General features: G+C 42.3%; 5 non-coding genes across 5 annotated transcripts; 1 reads left to right on the plus strand and 4 right to left on the minus strand.

The window, feature by feature from the left end:
- Positions 1–16,981: 16,981 nt before the first annotated feature.
- Positions 16,982–17,054, minus strand: Trnar-acg. The gene has a single exon. It is a non-coding gene; the product is annotated as a tRNA-Arg (tRNA).
- Positions 17,055–17,467: 413 nt separating this feature from the next.
- Trnay-gua lies at positions 17,468–17,554 on the plus strand. Its single transcript is given in 2 exon segments — positions 17,468–17,504; positions 17,519–17,554. It is a non-coding gene; the product is annotated as a tRNA-Tyr (tRNA).
- Positions 17,555–18,240: 686 nt separating this feature from the next.
- Trnas-aga lies at positions 18,241–18,322 on the minus strand. Its single transcript has one exon. It is a non-coding gene; the product is annotated as a tRNA-Ser (tRNA).
- Positions 18,323–19,383: 1,061 nt separating this feature from the next.
- Positions 19,384–19,465, minus strand: Trnas-aga. Its single transcript has one exon. It is a non-coding gene; the product is annotated as a tRNA-Ser (tRNA).
- A 3,706-nt stretch (positions 19,466–23,171) lies between these two features.
- Trnal-cag lies at positions 23,172–23,255 on the minus strand. Its single transcript has one exon. It is a non-coding gene; the product is annotated as a tRNA-Leu (tRNA).
- Between the last annotated feature and the right edge of the window lie 144 nt (positions 23,256–23,399).

A 23,399-nucleotide genomic window follows, 5' to 3' on the forward strand; every position in this document is an offset into this window, starting at 1 on the left:
TGATCTTCGTTAATTAGTGTCGTTATATAGCCTCAGCACTAGCATGTATACACAGCGAGGAATAACCACGTTATGTTTTGATAGAATAAGACCATTTAAATCACTAAAAATAAATTTTCAAAAGGTTTTCAAGTTTCCTACAGTACAAAGACGAAGCCGCAGTACAATAACTTTTGAATCTGAAACAATGATTAATGGCACAAATGTCTGTAACTTTTCAAAACAAAACAAAGAGAATGCTCCATAAATTAAAGCACGGAATCTATTCACCAGCCGTATTTCTTGAAGAACGCTAGATAAGGGAGATTTCAAAGAAGATTAGACGACAAAAGCTTGCAAAAAACGTGATGACAATGAATTCATGAAGAGCTCTTGACTTGAGATGAGTATGAGCTCATCAAAACCCCCACCAAAAGAAACAAACTCCAAACACAAGAATGGCGGCAAGACTAAATAAGCGTAAAGAACAGGTGCGGTTAATCAACGGCGTATAGCAGCGTAAAAATGATTCGTAGCGAACATCAAACGCCCGCAAAACTTGTGTCGAGAGCACCTAATTTTGAGGAGCGGAGCGAGACAAAGGCGCTGCTTAATATTCGCTTTGGTCGCACATAAGCCAGGACTTTGATGCGAGACTCGAGGGCTCTTCGGCCTGCAGCGAACCTGGAATACTATCAGCTCATTCTGAAACTGAATAACTGTCGGTTCACTCTGAACCTATAATACTCTCGGCTCGCTCCGGAACTGAAATAACTGTTGGTTCACACAGCTTATGTAAAACTATGGCTACAAATTCCCACGAAATCCTCATATAACTTCCAGTAACAACATTTTTTGTGACCATGTCGACGGTTTGTACGGTGGCTGCATAGCGACGCTCCGCGTCAAGGAGCTTGAGTGGCACTGCAGGCTCGAGCGCCAACATGAGGGAGCCAATGAAAAGTATCAGGGTCGGGGTAATAATGAGCTTCATCTACCCCATGTTACTGTCCACGTACGTCCATCGTACTAATTGTTATCAATGAAAAAAGAACTCGAGGATGCCGTGTTCTTATGTGCTGCGGTATATAGCGTGAAATGTGCGAGACTGTGATTATTTGGTAATAAAACGTGCACCATCGTAGGGAAATTTGACGGCATTACTACAATTTAGACTACGGTGAATTGAAAATCAGTCAAACGAGGCAAATATCTCTCAGTGATAAACAATTTTTTTTAATTGTGCGTTCAGAAAGCTTTCAAGAAGGCATACTACGAATACCTGGTTAAATAAGTCAAACGTTGTAATTAGTATAATTTTTTAGAGAAAAGCTTTATAATATAGATTTATACGGACACAAAATAACTAAGGTATCAGCCAGTTGATTTCATTTTAGCAGGGCTATACATGTAAATTTCCACTGCATGATTATATTATCCGTAGTTTATTTTAACTAGTTTAGGGAAATTCAAACTCATTCCTTGTAATTCTGATTATTCAGGTCATATTATGATACGTGATACGTCAGCTGGATAGTCATAGTAACTGCGTACAGTGCACACATGCCCAGTGTCACATAGCATCATATGTGCCCAGTGTCATATAGCATCATATGTGCACAGTGTCACATAGCATCATATATGCAGTGTCACATAGCATCATATGTGCACAGTATCTCGAGGGACCGACAATCTCGCGGACTACTGAGCAGAAGCAGCAGCGAGCGAATCAAAGGCGCCAAGTAGCTCAACACTAAATTGAGGTAGCGGCATACGCGAGTGTCGGCTTTTGGGCAGCAAGCTTCTGTGGGATGTATTGCACTGCCGTCCATTGGGGCATTGCGAGCCTTCCTCAGACAAGCAACAGTACGGTCGTCCTCTTTAGGCGCCTCTGAAGCAAGAATAGAGACACGCATATACCACATTTGCTGCTAACACTCTTGGCAGACGAAAATAATATCAAACAGAGAAGGGAGTTGGTTACAGACAGGTCGATCGACGATACCGGGTAACTTCTGTAAATGAGCTTCATTTACTCTGAGAAATTGTTTGTTCAAATTTGCAATCAGAAAGAAATTCAAACATAAGAATTTGAAAATTATTGTCAGCGAATTTGGTTCTTCTTGGTCAGAGGGCGTTCAAAGTGGTTAAAATGTTAGTAAAAGATTTCGATTACATATCAACGATTCGTTGGAAGGAATAAATGGTATTCAAAGCAAGGCTGGCCTGTTTTCGATCAAGTGTTCTGCTTCGGGCACGTCACAGCAGCAAACATCAGCAGGACGAAGGTAATGTCTGCACCGGCTTCTGCACGTCACAGCAACAAACATCAGCAGGACGAAGGTAATGTCTGCACCGGCTTCTGCACGTCACAGCAACAAACATCAGCAGGACGAAGGTAATGTCTGCACCGGCCTCTGCACGTCACAGCAACACCGGCCTCTGCACGTCACAGTCACGAACATCAGCAGGACGAAGGTAATGTCTGCACCGGCCTCTGCACGTCACAGTCACGAACATCAGCAGGAAATAGCCGGCGACAGCGTTCAATGACGACGGCTCCGAGGATAAGGTAATCAGACGGTTAAAGTTTTCTAATGCGGGTGGTACTTACCCCAATAATTTGCACGTCCATCACATCACAATGAAAAATTCAGAAAAGTAATCGCCCTATGCATTACGATTATCCGATATTTTCTGGTATCACACACTTATCACTGTAAACTATTAGCATGTCACGAACATCAATACCACGATTCCCTCTCTACGTTTCTCAATAATTCATACGTCAAGTACAAAATAGTTTGCATTAATTCGACACTTCATATAATAAGTCTCGTTACATCAAACGTTTCTTGGACCCTCCATTAAAATAGTTCTAGCGTTTATCGAACCACACTTTTTGACACGTAGCAAGATTAACGTTTCACATGCTCTGATGCTTCGTATGATTATGCACGTATACCCCGATGTTTCGAATGATTATAATACATGTCAATACTTCAACGCTCCATATTTCTCTTTTGTTGGGCGATTACTTAGCGCACTTTGACCGCGCACGGGACTGGCCGCGCACACTTTGTCATTACAAGCCATCAGCCGAGACAGGCCGCTCGTTTCCATGACATCAATGTACTCTTAACGAGGAACTCAACTAAAGAGTTAATTTATTGAAAGCGACGGACAAATAAACTGTTTCCGCTAAAAAACGTGCACTCTGAATGTAAAGAACATCGCGTGTCTGCACAATATCATTACGGGCCCCTAAGTTACGAGCGCAATTAGCGACCTGGACGTGATGGCGGAAATCCTGAGCACGGAGATTTATGATAAACGCTGGACAAGCTGGTAATTAAAGGCTAATATTATGGAGATACAAGCGTACACCTACACAACTTGATAATAATAATAGATAATCGGTACTAAATATATAATAACAGTAAATAGACGTTACTATATATAATAAAAAAAAACTTTACTAAAGTATTATTAATTCAATAAGTATCAATCCAAAATTATCAATTTGTACATAGATCGAGTTTGCAAGCCAGCGAATTTTTTGCAAGCACGTGGCATGCAAAACATTAAAGCGCAACTAGCTAAGTTTTGTAGCTGTAAATTTGACAATGTAAATTTGACGAGTTGAAACACTAAATTGAGCCGAAACTTTTTATATAAAATATGTACAAGGACCACGAAAACAAAATATGCGTGCAATAAAAGAAACCACTCAAGGAGCTTCATAAGTGGATAGGCGACAGAGTAATCCATATGGGGGCTGAAACAATGGGGAAATTCGCATGCATAAACAGTTAATTGGCGTGACAATGGCATTGCTGCAAAGCATGCAGGAAGGGGGCGCTCGCAGTCCCCGAGAAAAATGATAGCCGTTAAAGGATGAAGAGACCACAGAGAGGCAAGAGGCGATCGCATAATGACTGCAATCGAGGGCGCAAGAACAGCAAGAGCGGCAATAAAAGCAGTCAGCGTCGTAATGCCAGCAATGAGGGCAACGGGAACGATGCAGTAACGATAGCGTCACGATCAGTGAACGGTACTTGTGACGACAGCTCTATTCATTACGCGGGGTAACTCAACTACCCACGGTGACGTGATAACCTTCACTAAATGACGCCTAGATGACACCTCGTGAACACAAATGAACGCCTCACGAAACCTTCGGCAAATTGAGAGCAATCACGCAATACCGAAAACCAACGCGTCTCGTTTGGGTCCGTCGTGCACAATAAAGTTCGCTTGGTCTCCAATTTTAACTGAATTACACTTCTTCAAAAATCTTCCGAGGCAAAATTGGGTTTCAAATTATCTCTATGAAACCGTCGATAAATGACATGACTCGTAATTTAAGTGTAAGACCGGAAATTCGCAACGTTCAATGGTTGCGACTAATCTCGCAATGCCTTACACTGCCCCACGAGTACGAATTATTAGTAAAAAGCAGGGCACACACACGATGCATGAGATCGCGACACGTGAAAGCGTTTAGCAATAATAAAACTAAGAACCAAACCGCAGGGAAAAAAGATCCTATGAAACGGCACTGAAGAACGAAATAGGGAACACATAAATCCCGCCGAGACATTGTAAAGACCAAACAGTGAGGCCAGGATCGAGCTACACTTCGCGCTTCGCCATCAACCCTTGCTGAGCCCGGAAATAAAGTAGAGCCAAGGTAATTCGAACGCCGGCAGTCGGCGATGACCGGTGCTTTGTTATGGTGCACGGTGAACAATATCTTCCAGTTTGTGCAGTGTACTGCTGCACTGTACATTACATATATACCACTACATATATACCTGCAGTTACAGCAGTGCACTCGGTACTTCTTATATCCGGTCGTTGCAGTGCACATGCACTGTACTCCGAACCTCCAGTAACAGCGCAGTGCTCTCTGTACTCCATATCTCAGGTCCCTGAAGTGCACACTGCATGTACTCTAAACCTGCAATCACTGCCACGTTACGTAATGATGATTTTCTGACACGTGACTTCGACTAGCAATATTACCAAAAATCCAGATTTTGTATTCTTCAATCGATTGTTTAAAATTCAAGTAGACAACCATTTATAGTCCAGACTATTTAATTTTAGACGACATTTTCACAAGTACATTATACATTACTACACCCTACTTGCAAATGGAGTAAACTTTTATAACGTTAGGCGGTGCTCCAAATACGTAATAACATATCGACTCGTGCAGTTGTTCCGTTCTTTAAAAGCCTTGTAAGATATTGTGCGATATATTTCCTCCATAAAACATCGGGTGATCGATGAAGAAAGTATATTTCTTCAGCCAATATCAAGCTAAAGTTTATTATGGAGACCTACTTTCTCGAGAACAGGGCTGAATTTCTCTAGCTTTACACCCAGTCTCTGATCCCTGAAATATCGCTCTCATTTCTCTTCAGCCAGTCCCTCCCTGAGCTACACTCAAAAGAATTCCTTAGAAAAAAAACAGCAAAGAAGGCGTTTTATACAATTTATACTTTACTTCCATTTAAGCTGCAACCTACTTTAGATTTTACCCATTGAAATATTCAGTTAAATGAAGACTCACCTTTTTGACCGGAAAATAAATAGTTTTAAAACGCTTTTGCGATATTGAATACATAAAAAAACATGAGAAATATTCAACTCTTTTAAGTTTTAATCCAATCCAATCAAAAACCAGAAAGGCTTACAATTTGAAGGCTGGTCAGCAGCAGACCCGAAAAGAAAACCGAGTTAAGGAAGGTTACCAGCAAGCGCTCCGGGGCCGGCGCCCCCAAACGTTTTGGTCTTCATTGTTGCGCGCGTTCCTCTTTTGTGCCGCGCGAGTCGCCGCGTCCCCGTGAGAGCTTTTAAGAGTATCACCGCTTTCTTTTTTTTTTTTCTCGTCGCCGTATCACAAGAGCCTGGCCTTCCCTTGCAGCCAGGAGGGGGGGGGGAGGGAATTCTAAAAAACCTCGAGGGATCAAAGAGAATTTGCTAAGTTCGTGCGGAGGATAAATTGTTATAAAGTAGGAACACTGCTAAAGTCACACACTAGACTATAACGTACCTGGATCTGCAAGAATTTTTTGCTGGTGCTGACCAACACCAAACGAAGGAGCACGAACACTAAATGAAGGAGCAAGAACACCAAACGAAGGAGCGTAAATACCAAACGATGGAGAACTACTGCCGTGCGGAAAAGAAGCACATATACCCAACGAAAAGCACGATAGAAAAGCCAACGAATGCCCTACTGAAACTAACGAAATCTTGAGCATGAACGTGAAACTGGCGGAGCTCAAAGTGCGCCAATTTTGGCCGCGCACAGGACCGCTAATTGCAATAAATGGTAGTTGTTAGGAGCCTCATGGAGACACATGGCCAATTGCTTAAGAAAGCTGACCCAAAAATAGAGAAAACGAGCCTCTTCGTCAATGCGACGCGTGACAAGAATGCTTCAGTTTTCGCAAATTGCGGCGGGTGTTGAGCGACCGACAGACACCGAGCATAATATACTCGTCCTCTCGGTTCTCTAGAATTTATGGTAAGCATTACCGAATAGCGATATTATAACTCATACCTTAGAAGAATAATATACACAAAGTTATGGAAAGATCACTTACAATTGACAAACTGTTATTACAGGTGACTGAGAATGTCAATTAATCGTACACAACGATTGTGATTTGATTTGATTTATCTCGATACGTATATACCGACATGTCAAGATTATCAAGGAACACATGAATTGACAAATCCACGCAGAGAACCAGAAAGAACTTGAACCTATAGAACCAAAGGAGCTCAAGCGAACACTGTCGGCGTTTAAATTGAAAGTCAGGAGTGAACTCCAGAAATTAAGATATGATCGAGGCGTTTGAAAATTTCTTCGTTATATAAAACGAAGCGACAAGCATTTTGCACCTACGGATCAATCTCATATTTGCGTAAATACAAAGAAAATAAAATCAACACACAAAATACTAAATGCTTTAAAAGTTTAAACTTCCAACAGGAAAGTTCTGAATTTATAAAACTTTAATTTTCATATCTTTCAAGTTTCCCTTTTGGCTTTTTCGCGGGTTTCCTGCCATCATCAATTGTCCAGCACCACACATTTCCTACAGCATGCGCAAGCATCATCAGTCCAGCACCACACATTTCCTACAGCATGCGCAAGCATCATCAGTCCAGCACCCACACATTTCCTGCAGCATGCGCCAGCATCAACAGTCCAGCACCCTCACATTTCCTGCAGCATGCGCCAGCATCAACAGTCCAGCACCCTCACATTTCCTGCAGCATGCGCCAGCATCATCAGTCCAGCACCGCACATTTCCTGCTGCATGCGCCAGCATTAACCGTCAACAGGCGTGTAGCACAGCCGGCGCTGCAGATCAAAGGAGCGCCAGATCTGTGTCACCGAAGATGTTTTGGAGCGACGCGTTTAGTGCTAGACAAGCAAGACGCCGTCAAGTGCATCCCACTACGTGAACAAAACACGTGCACACACACACCAAGTTGAAGGTCAGGTGCAGACACCGCGTCTGTTTATGTTCCTTGCAAGATCTATAGTATATTTGCTGCTCTGAGTCCAGGATTGAGTGGATAATGTGCAGCGGCCTCACTTACAATTTTCAGAAAAATTAATTTCCAATACTTGAAGCACACGTTGGATTGAGATTAACATATCAGGGGTCAAAATAGAGCCATAAAATTAAAAAAATATTTAGACACTTGATAGGATGATGTTCTTTAAAAAATTATTACAATCGTTCATTCAAAAATTGAACCAAATATCTCCGTGGATAGCAAGAGAGGTCGATAAGATTTATGGAAGCAGAAAATATGTAACCCCGGATCCACCGCCGTCTCACTGGCCGTGCGATCCATCACGATCGCATGATCCATAATTTACAACCTCAACAGCACCAGCGGTCACCAGTATAACTGGCATGGGCTGGGTTGCACCAGCGCGGTCACCAATGTTACCATGGTGCGGGCTTGGTTGCACTGCGAGTAACAACTCGCAACAACATCAACTCGCTTCTGGTGTTTTCTGGAACACTGCAGGCAAACTTAGGGCCAGGTATTCAATCGAAACTTCAGTGAAAGACTCAAGAAAAAGACCCTCAGTAGTTCTCAAATGGGCCAATTTAACTTGAGCAAACAAAGAACTCGGCGAATGAGGCGCAATTGCCGCCCCTGAGGTGCGAGCAACAGCAGCGTCAACGGTCGTCGTGGGGGAATACTAAACCCTCGCTCCTTTCTTCCGCTCCTCAAAAAATTAATGAACTTTGTCCGAGAAACCAAAATGTTACGACGGACTGCGAACTCCACAAAAACGACCCGACCGAAAAAAGACCACGGACCAAGAGTTCAAGAAGAAGAAATGAAGGGGTTGTTGAATTGCGAGCGTTTCTGGTGTAACTGTTTTTTTCTCCATCTCCACGACGTTACGTCCAAATTCGTCCTCTTCTCTGCGACATTACGTCTCCATAGGCGTCTAACATCATTATAAACCAGCTTAAGTATAGGAAAATAGGAAAAAATTACTCACACGGAGAACAAAAAATGTCTCGTATAACTTTATAGCTAAATACGTCGACACCTCTGATGTCGTTAGGATCACATAAAATACTAAGACAAATAAGCAATTCAATCACTCTTTGTTAGTTAAATCAATGCCCGTCAGATTTCCAGACAAGCTGAAAACGATGACGTTCGCAGGTTAGAAGGCCAAGTCTCCCAGTCTAATCCATACTTAAGAGTACCAAGACCTATATTTCATTTTTACGACGACCGAGGGCTCTGCAGCTCGGTTTAATATGAACAGGGCGGCCCAGAGAGGGACGGTTATGGTTCGGCCCTTGGCGTTTGATGAAACAACTTCGGCACTTTGTTGTCGCAGGAGCGAAGTCCCGACAGAGTAGTGAGCGTAGGATATATAAACACAAGCTCCAAAACCCCTACGCTAGAGGAAAGTTTAGCAGCTGCGCGGAGTGCATCCCTTCGGAGAAATGAGAGCATTTTTATAGAGGCAGGCCTTTTTCAAGACATAATCCCTGTCGGCTGCGGAGTGCATCCCTTCGGAGAAATGAGAGCATTTTTATAGAGGCAGGCCTTTTTCAAGACATAATCCCTGTCGGCTGAGCCACAGCCAGGACCCTCCCGTGAGATGTGCCCTGTCGGTGAGGCACTCCTGCAAGCCGTGATCACGACGGTCGGGACACGGGAGGGCTGCCTTCTCACCCAATACCTTTGACCGTAATAAGCAAAGAACTCACGGCAGCACTATAGACATGCACGTCACTATGGAGATAGGAAACATCTTTAATCTTTACATTTAAGAGCATTTTAACAAATTAACAGAGCACAAGAGAACCTGCCCGCCACAAGAGACTGAGAGTGACGTTACCTTCACGGCAGTCCTGGCGTTATAAGGCGTGCAGGCTCGAGCGTCACGCGTGTCACGGCGTCTAATGCACTCAATTGGCAACGCGGGTGTGACGCATAACTCAACACGCGTTCCCACGGAGCGTCGCATGCTGCTTATGCATGAAGGCTGAACAGCACACATGTTCCGCAGGAGCCTCAGATACCTTCAATAAAATAATATTCGAAATAACGTCACTTTATTTTCTTACATTTCATTATGAAAATTCCTAGCGCACCCAAATAAAAATTATGGAGGGAGCATTGATAATTATAAGTGGCAATCATAGATTATAGGTGGCTTAACTGTGGGTGGCCACATCTACCAAAAATATACTTTGCCACTGTAATGTGTTATTGGGTTGCGGGTCATTCGAGATCAGGACGAAACCATGAGTTCGTTCTGTGTGCTTGGCTTGTAAGATTTTGATTCAAGTAAATTTAGCGAGAATTTNATCATTACCAGATGGTCATGTGAGCAGGCATCATTACCAGATGGTCATGTGAGCAGGCATCATTACCAGATGGTCATGTGAGCAGGCATCATTACCAGATGGTCATGTGAGCAGGCATCATTACCAGATGGTCATGTGAGCAGGCATCACTACCAGATGGTCATGTGAGCAGGCATCACTACCAGATGGTCATGTGAGCAGGCATCACTACCAGATGGTCATGTGAGCAGGCATCACTACCAGACGCCAAAACCATTTAACACAAATATATAATATTCTCTGCATGCTTATGGGATTTGAATGCGTGTCCACAACCCAGTAAGATCATAACACTAAAGAATTGTCACGCAATATTAAGTGCAAATCCTTCATTGTGTATCTCAATTTCCTCATAGCAATTGCCAACCATCAAATAATGTAAGCAGTGTTTTTGTTGTCATAAAGCTGACGAGTGCTAAAAGAATGAAAAGCTTCCTTGCCCATGGACTGACTCTTCAATAAAGTTGAAACTCTCGAGGTAAACTCGCGGTATCCTAAGGTGTATTCCGTATCTCTATTTTTTCTCTTCCATCCCCAGACTTCAAGATAAAGTCAGCAAACATTCCACTCGCGTCGAGAATCAAAAGAAACTTCCCAAAGCATTTGGGGGACTTTGCACTCACCCGTCCCTCCCCTCAAACCGGCGGAGTTCTGACAAGAACAAAAATTCATGAAGTTGAGCCAAATTTCAGCGATGTATCATAACAGCGGAAATTCGGGATGAAATATATAGGTTTCGAAATAGAGCATATATGTGCCCTTAAAATTCCTTCTATAAATAATTAAAATAATTCTTCAGTCTAACTTTTGCATTGAATTGTCATTAAATTTCACGCCAGGAACAGGAAGTGTCAAAAATTTTAACGTTCACGACATCAAAAGTTGAAATTGCTCGACACCAATTATACAAGGTTTTTACTGGCCGTTATTCCAAGAAAAATTGAGTAATAATTTTACTAACTAAAAATGAGAAAGACTATACAGAGTATGCAATACATTAGCCTAAAGAATTTTCAATTGTTTTGAGGAAGATCAACGAATTCGAAGATTAATTGAAAAGTGACACCGTTTGACATGCATTAAAAAAGCGCAGCATTCGAGGTCACACTTCGACATTAGCCACACATGCGAAATCTTTATAATTTTTTTCCCAGGAACCGATGAAGTCTAGTGGCTTGTCGGGAAGAGATCTGAGCGCGACACATCAAATCCTCTATCCGACAAACGCCCCCGACAGCCACGACGACCGAGGCTGTCACCAGCAGCTTCCTGATTGCCCTCAATCGTCGGCCACGAGATTCTTGAAATGCTTCCGAAATTGGCCCGAAATTTCCCACAACTCCTGACCGCCCACAGGCCTTCTAAAAAAGTTTCAGAAGATAGGTCGTTTCCACGGACGCAGATATAGATTTAAATACAAAGAAGAGTTAAAAAATGAGTAATCAGAAAATTGACAGTAAATTCCAAAATAATACTAAACAGTTAGAATTTTAACCTTCATTCTGTTAGAAGTTTACTACAAATCTGAAAGTGATTCTTGGTCAATGGTTAGCGGCTGAACAGCGCGCAATGTATAAGGCGGGTGCGCGCGCTCCTATGCACGCAAGCCACAGCAGGAAATATCCGATGTCCTGCAGGACGCTTCGAGTCACCGCAAGCGAGAGTAACACCTCTTAAATATACATATATATTATGGACGCGTATATCGATCACAGACAGCCAGACAGCGATCACAGACAGCCCATGCACAATACGAAATACTTTTTAGTCTTTAGAACTTATCAACGATCTCTACTTTGATGGCCATTAATTTGAATTCATAAACACATTTAGCACAGTTTCATATGTTCAGTAAAATATTAGTCAAGGCAATCAGTAAACAAATCATAGAAACTTTTTTTTATAACTCAAAACTTGTTTCGACAAACAATTGATGTATTTAATCTTTTCAAAAACTATTATTATTTTTGACTCTTCTTCGTTCAATGTGACCTCTCCAGTGTTTCGAGACCCTAAATATGAACGCAAAGGCCTTTCCTCTAAGATTGATTCCCCACTTAGGATGAGAATAATTCCACCTCATATAGAAATAAAATCGTATGAAAGCATTGAATCTGAAGTGTCTGACGAAAAATCACTTGACACGAGCAGGACTTGAGGATAAACGCAGCAAAGGCTCGTATCTGACCCCAGCCATTGCATGGAAATAAGTTCACAGCACAATACTTACTAGAGAGACACATACACTTCAATTGCATATATAAAAAATAGCCGTGGCTTTCATTTAATAGCTGTTGAATTTACAACTGCAATCTGCACAGAAACGATTCCCATGCAGTAGCCTGTTCGAGATAACCAATTAGTCTCGTAATTATTTTTTTATGAGGTATGGATGTACAATTACACGACGTTCACACGACCACATTTATGGTAGATACGAAACGTGGATTAGCATTCTTACAGCTCAGAGAATTGTACGCTGTACGAGGACCCTACAAAAACGCTTATGAGGAACCAAAGTTTGAGAAGGCAATAAAAATTGCAACGCAAACCATTAATACGGCACAATTATTGAAACGCTAATATAATTAGGTTGATTATATAACGTCGCTATGAGGAAGCACGAGCTTGCTGCAACTCCACTCGATAAGAGCAATATAGATGCAATCACCAAAATATGTTCAATATTTTGTGATATTTATTTTTTGTTCAATATTACGTGCCAACAAGTGCCCTTCCATAGATGCATTCTCAGCAAAAAAATATACACATGAGGTCTCGGTTAACGAGATATCATTGCTCGGGCAGTCAGACATGATAGGTTGGAATCAGTGGAGCAAAGAGACATCATGAGATGAGCTCGTCCTCAGGGCACACCTCACATAATTACAATAGACCACCCTCAGTGAAGACATCTCGTTCATTTCTGGCAAGGAGACTTAGCGTTGCGCTGTTCCAAGAAAGAAATTGCCAGCCATATGCGCATGCTTATTATTTCTGAAATATCAGACCACCCCAATGAGAGTTTTTTGCTGTGGTGCGCAGCATTGCAAGTTCGTTAAATGTAATGAAGTTTGCGTTCCACATCATATGTGGTGCTTTTAGAAAACTAATGGGAGAGCGAACTCGTTGCATCAGAGCGATTTCCTTGACGATCACTCCAACTCATTTTCCTCGCTATGAGTGATACGAGACTCACACGTTCTGTCCGTGACCTTTACCTATTGAAATTTTTGAAATTTCAATAAAGGGTTCAACGAATAAAGATATACATACATTTTCATAACTTTAGCAAGGGAAAATACAAAATGTACAGGAAGAAACGCACCGTTCAGGTAAAAGCAGCAATTTTGCACGCACGAAAGTAGCAAGTTCAGAATTATCACATGCAAGGAAGAATTATTCATACGGTCTCGGCGGATCGAACATAAAGGTAGGAAAGAGCGTGGATTAGCAACTCACCTTTTAGTTCAACAAAGATTACAAAGAACACCCGCGGTGATGCACTTTCCTCACTGCGCATTCCCTGTAAAAATTCAACGTAATTTTCGGTGGCCAGTGAGCGGCCAGCGATGAAGCTACTAAAGTTTCCAATACGTGTCACCGACAGAAATCTCGCAAGGCATGAAGCGCCCGAAAGGTGAACTCCAACGCCCTCACCTCGTCCTATTAAAGCACCTTTAAGTACGAGAATTTAGAGACGAGACGCGTCTTTATGATGGATTACCTTCACCGGCCAGCGTAACGGATATTAAACGTCCGGTGCCGACCGCGTGCAAGGGAACCCGGCAGTTCCTCTACATATGAAGTATGCTTCATATGATATTTATACGAATCGAAGACGGCCGGCTAATCCTCGGCCTGAGGAAGGCCACTTGCCATCCACCCGCTCCAACTTTAAAAGTCAGATGGGTGGAGGAAGGCATTTCGTCGACAGGTGAATTAACACTGAAATATGTAAAAAAAAAATAATTTATACGAGCGAGCGCGAACTAGAAAACCAGTCAAGTCAGTTTGACAGTAGTGACACGTACGGATCACTTGAGTCATTCACGTGACACTAAAAGTGTTCCCAGTAGGAATTAAGCCTGAGTCGGGGTCAAAACTGGTACGCGGGCTAAAATCTTTGAGAACTCTCGCAGTATATATAATCACACAAGGAGCGACAGCCCTCTGAGTAACTCCAGCCATACGCCTCTTTCCTTGAGCAGCACTAAACAGGAGCTGAATTATTCAAAGCGCTGCAGCACACTGATATTAACTTGGACCTTTATTTTATGATTTTATCGATTTCATAGCGTAATTTTTCGCCACTGCACATAATAGAAGCGAATAAAGTATAAAGGTTAAACTGTACTGCAAAGTTACGATCAATTTTCAAATCTACGAACGACAAGCTAGGCCTCAGGAAATATTTTGTTGGTCGCGTTGTGCATGTGCAGCGAACCACTCCCAGTGAGTCACTCAATATGGCTACGCACAAACTTGTTCGTGTTCATGAGACTTCCTGCCACACTTCTACTTCGATGGTGCAGTAAATCTTAAGAATAACCGCTGACTGGCATATCGACGGAGGGGCGAGCGGAATTCTCCAAGAGTTCCAAAGGTTTTCCCTGCGATGAAAGTTAGACAAGCCCGCGAAGTTCGGCAAAAATATTGAAACTAAAAAAATCTTTGTATCTTTGGCAACGAACGCACGTCAAAATATGGTGTCATCCACACATGAACAAATATTGAAAAGCACCAAGCACATTTACATTTCTCACTTAATTTTTGACTACTTAGAAGTCGTTTATAAGCGGAAAAAACTAAGCGCAAAATAGTACATATGAGATTTTTTGAAGAAACAGTGCAATTAGATGAACACCAAGTTTTGAACTATTGAACGGAAGAGTGGCCGCCGTATGAAGTTTGGGAGTAGCAAATATCACGTTGGAGTTTAGCAACTTGTTCTTTGCGCAACACTTCAGCGCTATAAGACAAACCAACTTCGCTAGCGCTGCAACCCTCGTGGCTGCACCGGCGGAACCAGCGGCAGAAAAAAGCTGCATCAGCAATCACGATAAATCAAATTGATTCAACCAACCGATATCTTGCAGCGCGAGAGTAGCAGCCAATTCTCTCGCTCTCAGATTTATGAATTCAATTTGACCAAACGTCGGAACGGTAGAATCAGTTTGCTGAAGAGTGAAAAAATGAACGACTTTTCTTGCAATGAAAAACAAGAAGTAATGACAACGCCCTCAACACATGGCAGAACTTAATGCCAACGGATGCACTGTCTGCGGGTAGCGATTATTCAATAAACAACTTGAACTTTTCCACGAAATATAGATCAATTTTCCATAGAAAAAAGTGAATTACAAGTTGATCAACATACCAGGATATACAAATATCATAAAACTTTTATTAATGTCAACCACTTCTTTTACTTAATTTAAAACAAGTGTCAGTTAGTCGTGAAGAATTTGGTGGCAAAAAAAAAAAACAATCACGACTCATCGGTTTGGCTGCAGCGTCTCTGCGACGCTGCGATGGGGATGGATGGGGCGGTCCCGGCATCGGCCTCCACAATTCCATTACCGTCGTGAAATAAAGTATAGGAAATTAAGAGGCGAAGAGAGGGGAGGAGTAGGAACCTTGGAGAGTAGGAATGAACTGTTGGTGGGAAGGCGTTATCACCACGTCCACAAAGTCGTAACTGCCAAACATGACTTACGATAATTGCCAAAGTTTGTGGACAAAAACTAGGGGGCGCTTCTCATCGCAGCCAAATTGAAAAGCAGTTAAGCCCCGAAGACAAACTGTGGCTCCGGCGAGTGATCTATTGTGCGGCTCTAAAACAAGCTGCTGCGCCATGCATACATCACGCGATACTACGCTGTGTCGTTTTCAACAATTCCCTCGCAAAGATTGAAACGTAACTTTGTTTCAACGAGGCATATATAATACAGGGCATAAGCTGCTCTTGAATACCGTCATGACTGTAGTAACATCAGAGGTTTTCGAGTGAAAAACCATCAAGAAGATAGTTTTTGTCTGGAAAACGGGTTTGATTATAGTGGTCTCGTAAAATGGGGTAACTTTGACCGGCGGGGTAACTTTGATCACTTTTCGTTTTTTTAACAAAAACCCCCAAAACTCAGAAACGATTCGACATAGAAAAATTTTGTCAATGGCCATCAAAGGCCTAATACTGAGGCTACGTAACACAATAGAAAGATTTAAAAAGTTTGCATATCTAATAGGTTAAAAAATTAAAAATGTGACCCAAGTCGGAGTACCCCCTCCAATTTTTTTATTTTTTGGTAAAATAACTCCAGGTTTTGATGCATTGTAGTAGAACTCTTCTAGTTACATATGCAAAAGACAAATTTTAGAAAAGTGTCATAGTTTGCAAATGGGGGCGCCGCCCCCTAATGGGGTAACTTTGACCACCTAATGGCAGCCATGACGGGGTAACATTGACCGGCTTGGAAATTAAGTTAAAATTACCATAGGTACCTATATAACATATTTTATGTTTGATACACCTATTAATGTTTTTTCTTCATGTTTCATACTCTACAGAGTCTTATATATGGTAATTTTAACTTAATTTCCAAACCGGCCAATGTTACCCCGTCACGGCTGCCATTAGATGGTCACATTTTGCCCATTTGGGGGCGGCGCCCCCATTTGCAAACTATGACAGTTTCCTAAAATTTTTCTTTTGCATATGTAACTAGAAGAGTTCTACTACAATGCATGGAGTTATTTGGAGTTATTTTACCAAAAAATAAAATTGATTTTACCACCCGGTCAAAGAAACCCCAAGAGCTGGGGTAACAAAGACCAACACTTTTTTTTAAATTACATCAAAACTATGAGAGGCAGGAGCCAGCAATTTATGGAGAATAAAGCTAGAGTATAGACCTGTATTTTGCATGTTTCAATTTAAGTTTAACTTATCTAGTAAAAAATGGCATCATTTTGAAAAAAAGTGGTCAAAGTTACCCCAGTTTACGGTACCTTTGAACACGAGTTCTTCAACATCTCAATGGAATAAAATTTTCTTAATTAAATATAAAAAATATCGACCTTGCCAGGACTCGAACCTGGAATCTTCCGCTCCGTAGGCGGACGCGTTATCCATTGCGCCACAAGGCCCTATTAATGCGATTTAACATCAATTATTTCCTATTTGTTCATCATAACTTAAACAGTTTGCCTTGCTGCCGTACAACCGTTAAGAAGTGGTAATTACGTTACACTTCATACGTTTCCTGCACTGTTAGCATTGAAATTTCAAACCTATTGCGCCTATACGTTACCAAATGAATTGTTCTTAGCGGTGGCATGGTGCTACTAATCAATCGCTTGAATTAAGTTTTTAGAGGGCACGCTGCTAAATAAAAAAACACGTATAATGGCATAAAGACATGATAATAATCACATGGATATCATTAAATGTAATCCTATCGCAAGATCACAAACGCCACAATAACTTCAACAAAATGAGGAAACACAAAATGGACATTTTTCTCGAGTTCATAGGGCGCGATTTCCCTCGTTCATGTCATCCTTCGATAGCTCAGTTGGTAGAGCGGTGGACTGTAGAGGAAATCATAGCGATCCATAGGTCACTGGTTCAAATCCGGTTCGAAGGAAAATACTTTTGTCGAGAAATTCTGAGTGTTGACTGGAGTGAACAAAAATTCTTGACGGGTGAGAGGTAATGAATTTTAAACAGTACATTCGAAAAAGGTTTAATTTTATGTGGAGGCCAAGGACTACTACACACAGGACATGCATAGCCCATGTCCAGCCTCTGCTAGCAGAGGCGATCGCCTACACTATGAAAATGCTGGTGTTTTAGTGGCATCAACAAATGATATGCCCATAATTGTTTCATACAATAGTATTACAATGTGTGTAGTAGTCCTTGGTCAGAACCATAGACTTTTTGCCAGTTTTGAAGTTCATGTTGATGCCACTAAAACAACAGCATTTTCATAGTGTAGGCGATCGCCTCTGCTAGCAGAGGCTGGACATAGGCTATGCATGTCCTGTGTGTAGTAGTCCTTGGTGGAGGCATTTATGGATATTTATATCTATCCTATAGCTCGACAATAAATCCGCAGAAAAATTATGCATGACGACTGACGAGTGCTTATTCGTGGTATTAATATTCGTGATCTTCCTATTTGCTCGTATAGTTTCTTACCGGTACTCCCAGAGGGGGGTATTCTCAACAGCCTTCATTTCTATACCTTCAAACGAAAGTGAACGATTGAATAAGCGAAATTTGTGTACAGACTGAGGGTGCCCACTTCATGAGCAAGCAAAATATCAACGCTGTAGACAGGATTCGAACCTGTGCGGGCAGAGCCCAATGGATTTCTAGTCCATCTCCTTAACCACTCGGACACCACAGCACGTTTTCTCCCGTGGGTAGAACTCACGTGGAAATAAATATAAAAAATGTGTTACAATTAAAGAAAGAGCCTACATGGGCATAACATTATGCACAATGTAAGACAGCAAATGACTAAGAGTCAGTCTCAAACAAACACGAAATCGTTCTGATATCTCTTCAACAAGAACTGACACAGTCACTTCAGATAATTCCACTCTACTATGTAAACCCGTTATCTGAACTTCGAGAGAACATTTGCATGAAGAATGTCCAGACGTAATAACTCAAGTTAACCGCTCCACATAGGGACCCAAAGGTAGCTTGAGATCCAATGGACAGAAGAGGCAATAGCATTGCGCATACGATGAGGGCTCACGGGCTGGAGTGCGCGGCGGTAATTCAGCTAGGGGCCACGACTCACGCCTCTATCTTATCCAGTTATCTGTTAACAAATTCGCTTTAGAAACACCATAGATACAAGTCGGTAAAAGCGCTACTTAGCGGACCACCAAAAATACTGGCTGCATGCACAGCAGCATGAAGGCCACCCCCGCTGCTGCGTGCAATACGGGCTGCATGCACAACAGCATGAACGCCACCTCCGCTGCTGCGTGCAACAGGAGCTCCCTGACATTCTTACGTGTACGTAAGTATACATGGGATGAGGGTAACGGAATAAGGAGCGCTCGTGGACGCGTTTGCATGAGTAGAGAGGCAGGAATTTTTTATTGTATAATTTCAGGGATCGGCCGTCGCTTTGGAGCTCGTCGTCTCAACGGCACTCCTGGTCCGAAAATTAGCATGCCAGGGGGTAGCGGTTACTGGTTACGCTAAGTTAAAATAGGTATCGAGGGTAATGTTTGCAAAGCACTGGACGAACAGCCCATATATTGTACCTACGCGAGAAACCAACGACTTCAGATACTCTGAAGTCGTCTAAGTGCTCCTGAAACGGCGTTAAATCGTTAAGTTTACAAAGTAACAGTCACAGTTTCAAGAAATAAACGACAGTTTACACCATTTCCTTAATAGGTTATGAGGGATTGGATATCGTTCAACATTAAAGTGCAGCAAAATGTACGCTGTAGACAGGATTCGAACCTGTGCGGGCAGAGCCCAATGGATTTCTAGTCCATCTCCTTAACCACTCGGACACCACAGCCTTGAAGCGCCGGAAACAATTTCATGTTTTAAACATGAATTATGAATCATGCCTTGACTGGAGACGTACGTTAAGTAAGTCAGATCAGCCTTCATATAATTATATAATTAATCATATTTCCTACATTTCGGGAAGCTTCTCTTCGCTGCATGGTGTTACAATATAAATAAATATTAACTCGGCTTGTGCATCTTTCTCGCGCACTCATCATATTTATTTGGCTATTACTACCTAACACAACACGTTCAGCAGATGTGCAGGCATCACATTCACGAATATTTAAACAGCCGCCCGTATAACCAGGCACATCATCACGCTCTCCTACGGCAAACTAAAAAGTGGGTTTCTCCCATCATCGCGTCTGCATCATCGTGTCTCCCATCATCACGTCTCCCATCACCGCGTCTCCCATCACCGCGTCTGCCATCATCACGTCTCCCATCACCGCGTCTCCCATCATCACGTCTCCCATCACCGCGTCTCCCATCACCGCGTCTCCCATCACCGCGTCTCCCATCACCGCGTGTCTCTTATACACATCTAGATGTGTATAAGAGACAGAACTTTTTGTTCTTGTATAATTGCGAGGATCAGCTGTCGCTCTGTGGAGCTTTTAGCTTTCAGCACCTGGACTACTGGCCCGATGATGGGAGACGCGGTGATGGGAGACGCGGTGATGGGAGATGCGGTGATGGGAGACGCGGTGATGGGAGACGCGGTGATGGGAGACGCGGCTGTCTCTTATACACATCTAGATGTGTATAAGAGACAGATCGTGTCTCCCATCATCACGTCTCCCATCACCGCGTCTCCCATCACCGCGTCTGCCATCATCACGTCTCCCATCACCGCGTCTCCCATCACCGCGTCTCCCATCACCGCGTCTCCCATCACCGCATCTCCCATCACCGCGTCTCCCATCACCGCGTCTCCCATCATCGGGCCAGTAGTCCAGGTGCTGAAAGCTAAAAGCTCCACAGAGCGACAGCTGATCCTCGCAATTATACAAGAACAAAAAGTTCCTGCCCTTCAACTCATGCAAACGCGCCCACGACATCCGTGGGAACCCTCTTCCAAATTACGAGGCCGGTTCACTTCTGGTCACTTGAACGCCACTTTATTTACATATGGCAAGTTTTCAGTGAATAAACTCAGAGATATACAAAGCTGAGGGAGCATCCAAACGAACATGACAAATCCGCTAGAGTGGCCACAACAGTACGCGTGACTTCGTGTTCGTGTGTGGCAGTCACTGCCATCTTTTTCTACCGCTAGCTCAACACTTAATTCCTTAGTGTCGGTTTCATCATTTCTCATACAGGTTGGTCGCCTTTCACTGTCTCAAAATTAAATTGGGGTAATTGATAAAATTTTTCGGATTACATATTGGATTGGAGTTTTTCTCTCTCGAACACATTCTTCGTAATCAACGCCGGCCACAAAATTTACAGCTCAGATGGGGCGCAGCTTCATACATTCAGCAAGTCTAGTAGCTCGCCACGCAAATAGACTAAACTAGCAACTCTACATGCGCGCGGTAAGCGGACTCTGAACATAAGCAAGTATTCACGAGACTCATTCACGCATCATTTATTTGAATCAGGCGACGTGGAATTCAATGAACCACAAACGGTGAGTACGTGACTCATCCTCAGCTGACCCAAGTCGAGGTACAGCGAGCTATACGGCAAACTGTAATCGCATGGATCGTGCTTTGTATAAAATACGATAGGCCACCACAGGCAGCGCCTCCAATACATAAAACTAACAGCTACCTCCATTACGAAAAATAATAAGGATATGAAGATGATTTGAGGCCGACGGTTCACGCTGTACTACACAAAGAAAATTAGGGCTACATCCGAGACGTGCAAAAATATCGATGTTGCCTCGAGGAAAATAAACATTCTGTCACGCGTCATTAATACTATTGAACATAATGATAGTATAGGCAAAAACTACAGAAGAAAGAAATTTTACGCAAAAATAAACAAATGATAAGGAAATAAGCTTACCTTAGGGCATAATACAATATACTTTATAAGAGCCAAGCTATACTCTTATCTGATAGATATTGCGGACGCGGACAAGCAGATAAGACGATGCTGGTCGCCGGACGAGCGCCGCAGCCATCACATCAATCACCCGGACAGGGCCCTTCATCACCTCGTCTGACCATCAAAAAATCACCACCTCCATCAATCAACGAGCAAAATAGTTGTCAGGTTTTCTTTATAAATATGAGCCACGCATATCGCGTCTAATGCATGCCTGCTATGAACCAATTATGATATTAAAATAAATAGAGCCAATTAAGTAATCGTATAGTTTTATAAGAGCCAAGCTTCTGGACTGAGAAAGCAGAATTAAAGAAATTGAAGCCTACCAAGGAGAGTTTTATCAAATCGTACAATTTAAAAAAGCTTTAACAGTAGCATTTGCCGGCTATACGCAAAGCCGATATCAGCGACCTCATCGAGGCAGCAGAGAGAATTTTACCGCGAGGCGCTTAGCCGCTTCAACGTGCCTCGGCAAAACCTAGACTCGAAGTATGACAATAATAATATATAAATAATATTACACGTAGATACTAATCCATGTGTGCAGTTGCATTAATATTGTTAGGTCTAATAAATTTGAGATGTGTAACGACTCGTTTAGTACTCTATTGATCATTCTAATAACACTCGTCTGTATACAGGTAACGCGTTCCACGTTTGTGCGCGGAATTTATGTTTCGAATTTGGAATAATTTACTTGCCAACTATATATAGTGATTATCCAAGTGGTATTATGTTGTGCTAATATAATAATATAATATTATATGCTAATATAATAATTATATAATATTATTATATAATATAATAATTTTCTTCGTGCTCGAATAACTTCATCCGATTTTATCATTTCGTTAAAATTTAATTGAAAATAATATCATTTAAGAAGGAACAAGCAGGGGAAGATTTAACCAGCTAACCTTGAATGATGTTCGTGACATGCGAAGGATACTAAAGAACATGATCTGAACATGCAGAGTCAGACATCACACAACATACACACATCACGCGGCCTCCAACATCACATAACATCACACTTCACGAGCCCCCAACATCACACAACATCACACATCACACGGCCCCCAACAGCCAACATCACACATCACACGGCCCCAACAAGCCATTACTCCGCGAGATGAACGAGACTCGCCAGACGGCGTGGCAGGTATTAAGCACCGCCGGATGCGCATCCGTCATCGTCATGCGTACGATGATTACGAATACAACAATGCAATAACGAGTTCATCATACGAATAGCTTCATCCACTATGTCGCGAGCAGTCCATTTTCATGGTTTAAAGTCTTAACTGTACTACGGGCATTCATTCACGAGCGTGCATTCACAACGCAGGACATCAATTGATATACTAATTATATATCAGCATAATGAGTTTCAATTGAAGATACCTCAATTTTTGTTGTATTAAAAATACATGGTAAATTCGTGACTGAATGATATTCATCGATCAATATTCATCAATTTATAATTATTGAATATTAATAAAATCAAACTCTTATTTCTAAGTCGAGTTTTTTTACGACTATATCCTGACAATTATTATCACTGAGTTTGCAATTGTGCTACTCGTTGACTTCTAGTAGGTAATGAGTTCAGTCTAATCATGGCTAATCAGACCCTCAAAAGAGGCTGTCAGAAGTGGGATTCGAACCCACGCCTGGAGAACCAGACTGCGACCTGAACGCAGCGCCTTAGACCGCTCGGCCATCCTGACGATACTGCCAGCAAAAACTGATCGCATCCTTAACGATCAACCGGACTGGATCACGGCACAAATAAAGCATCTTCTTATCGATAAACCAGGCTAGATCACGGCACAAATAAGTCATCTTATTCTTAACGATCAACCAGGCTAGAT

The sequence above is a fragment of the Hyalella azteca genome, unplaced genomic scaffold (assembly GCF_000764305.2).
Source record: "Hyalella azteca isolate HAZT.00-mixed unplaced genomic scaffold, Hazt_2.0.2 contig7025, whole genome shotgun sequence".
In the NCBI taxonomy this organism is placed as follows: domain Eukaryota; kingdom Metazoa; phylum Arthropoda; class Malacostraca; order Amphipoda; family Hyalellidae; genus Hyalella; species Hyalella azteca.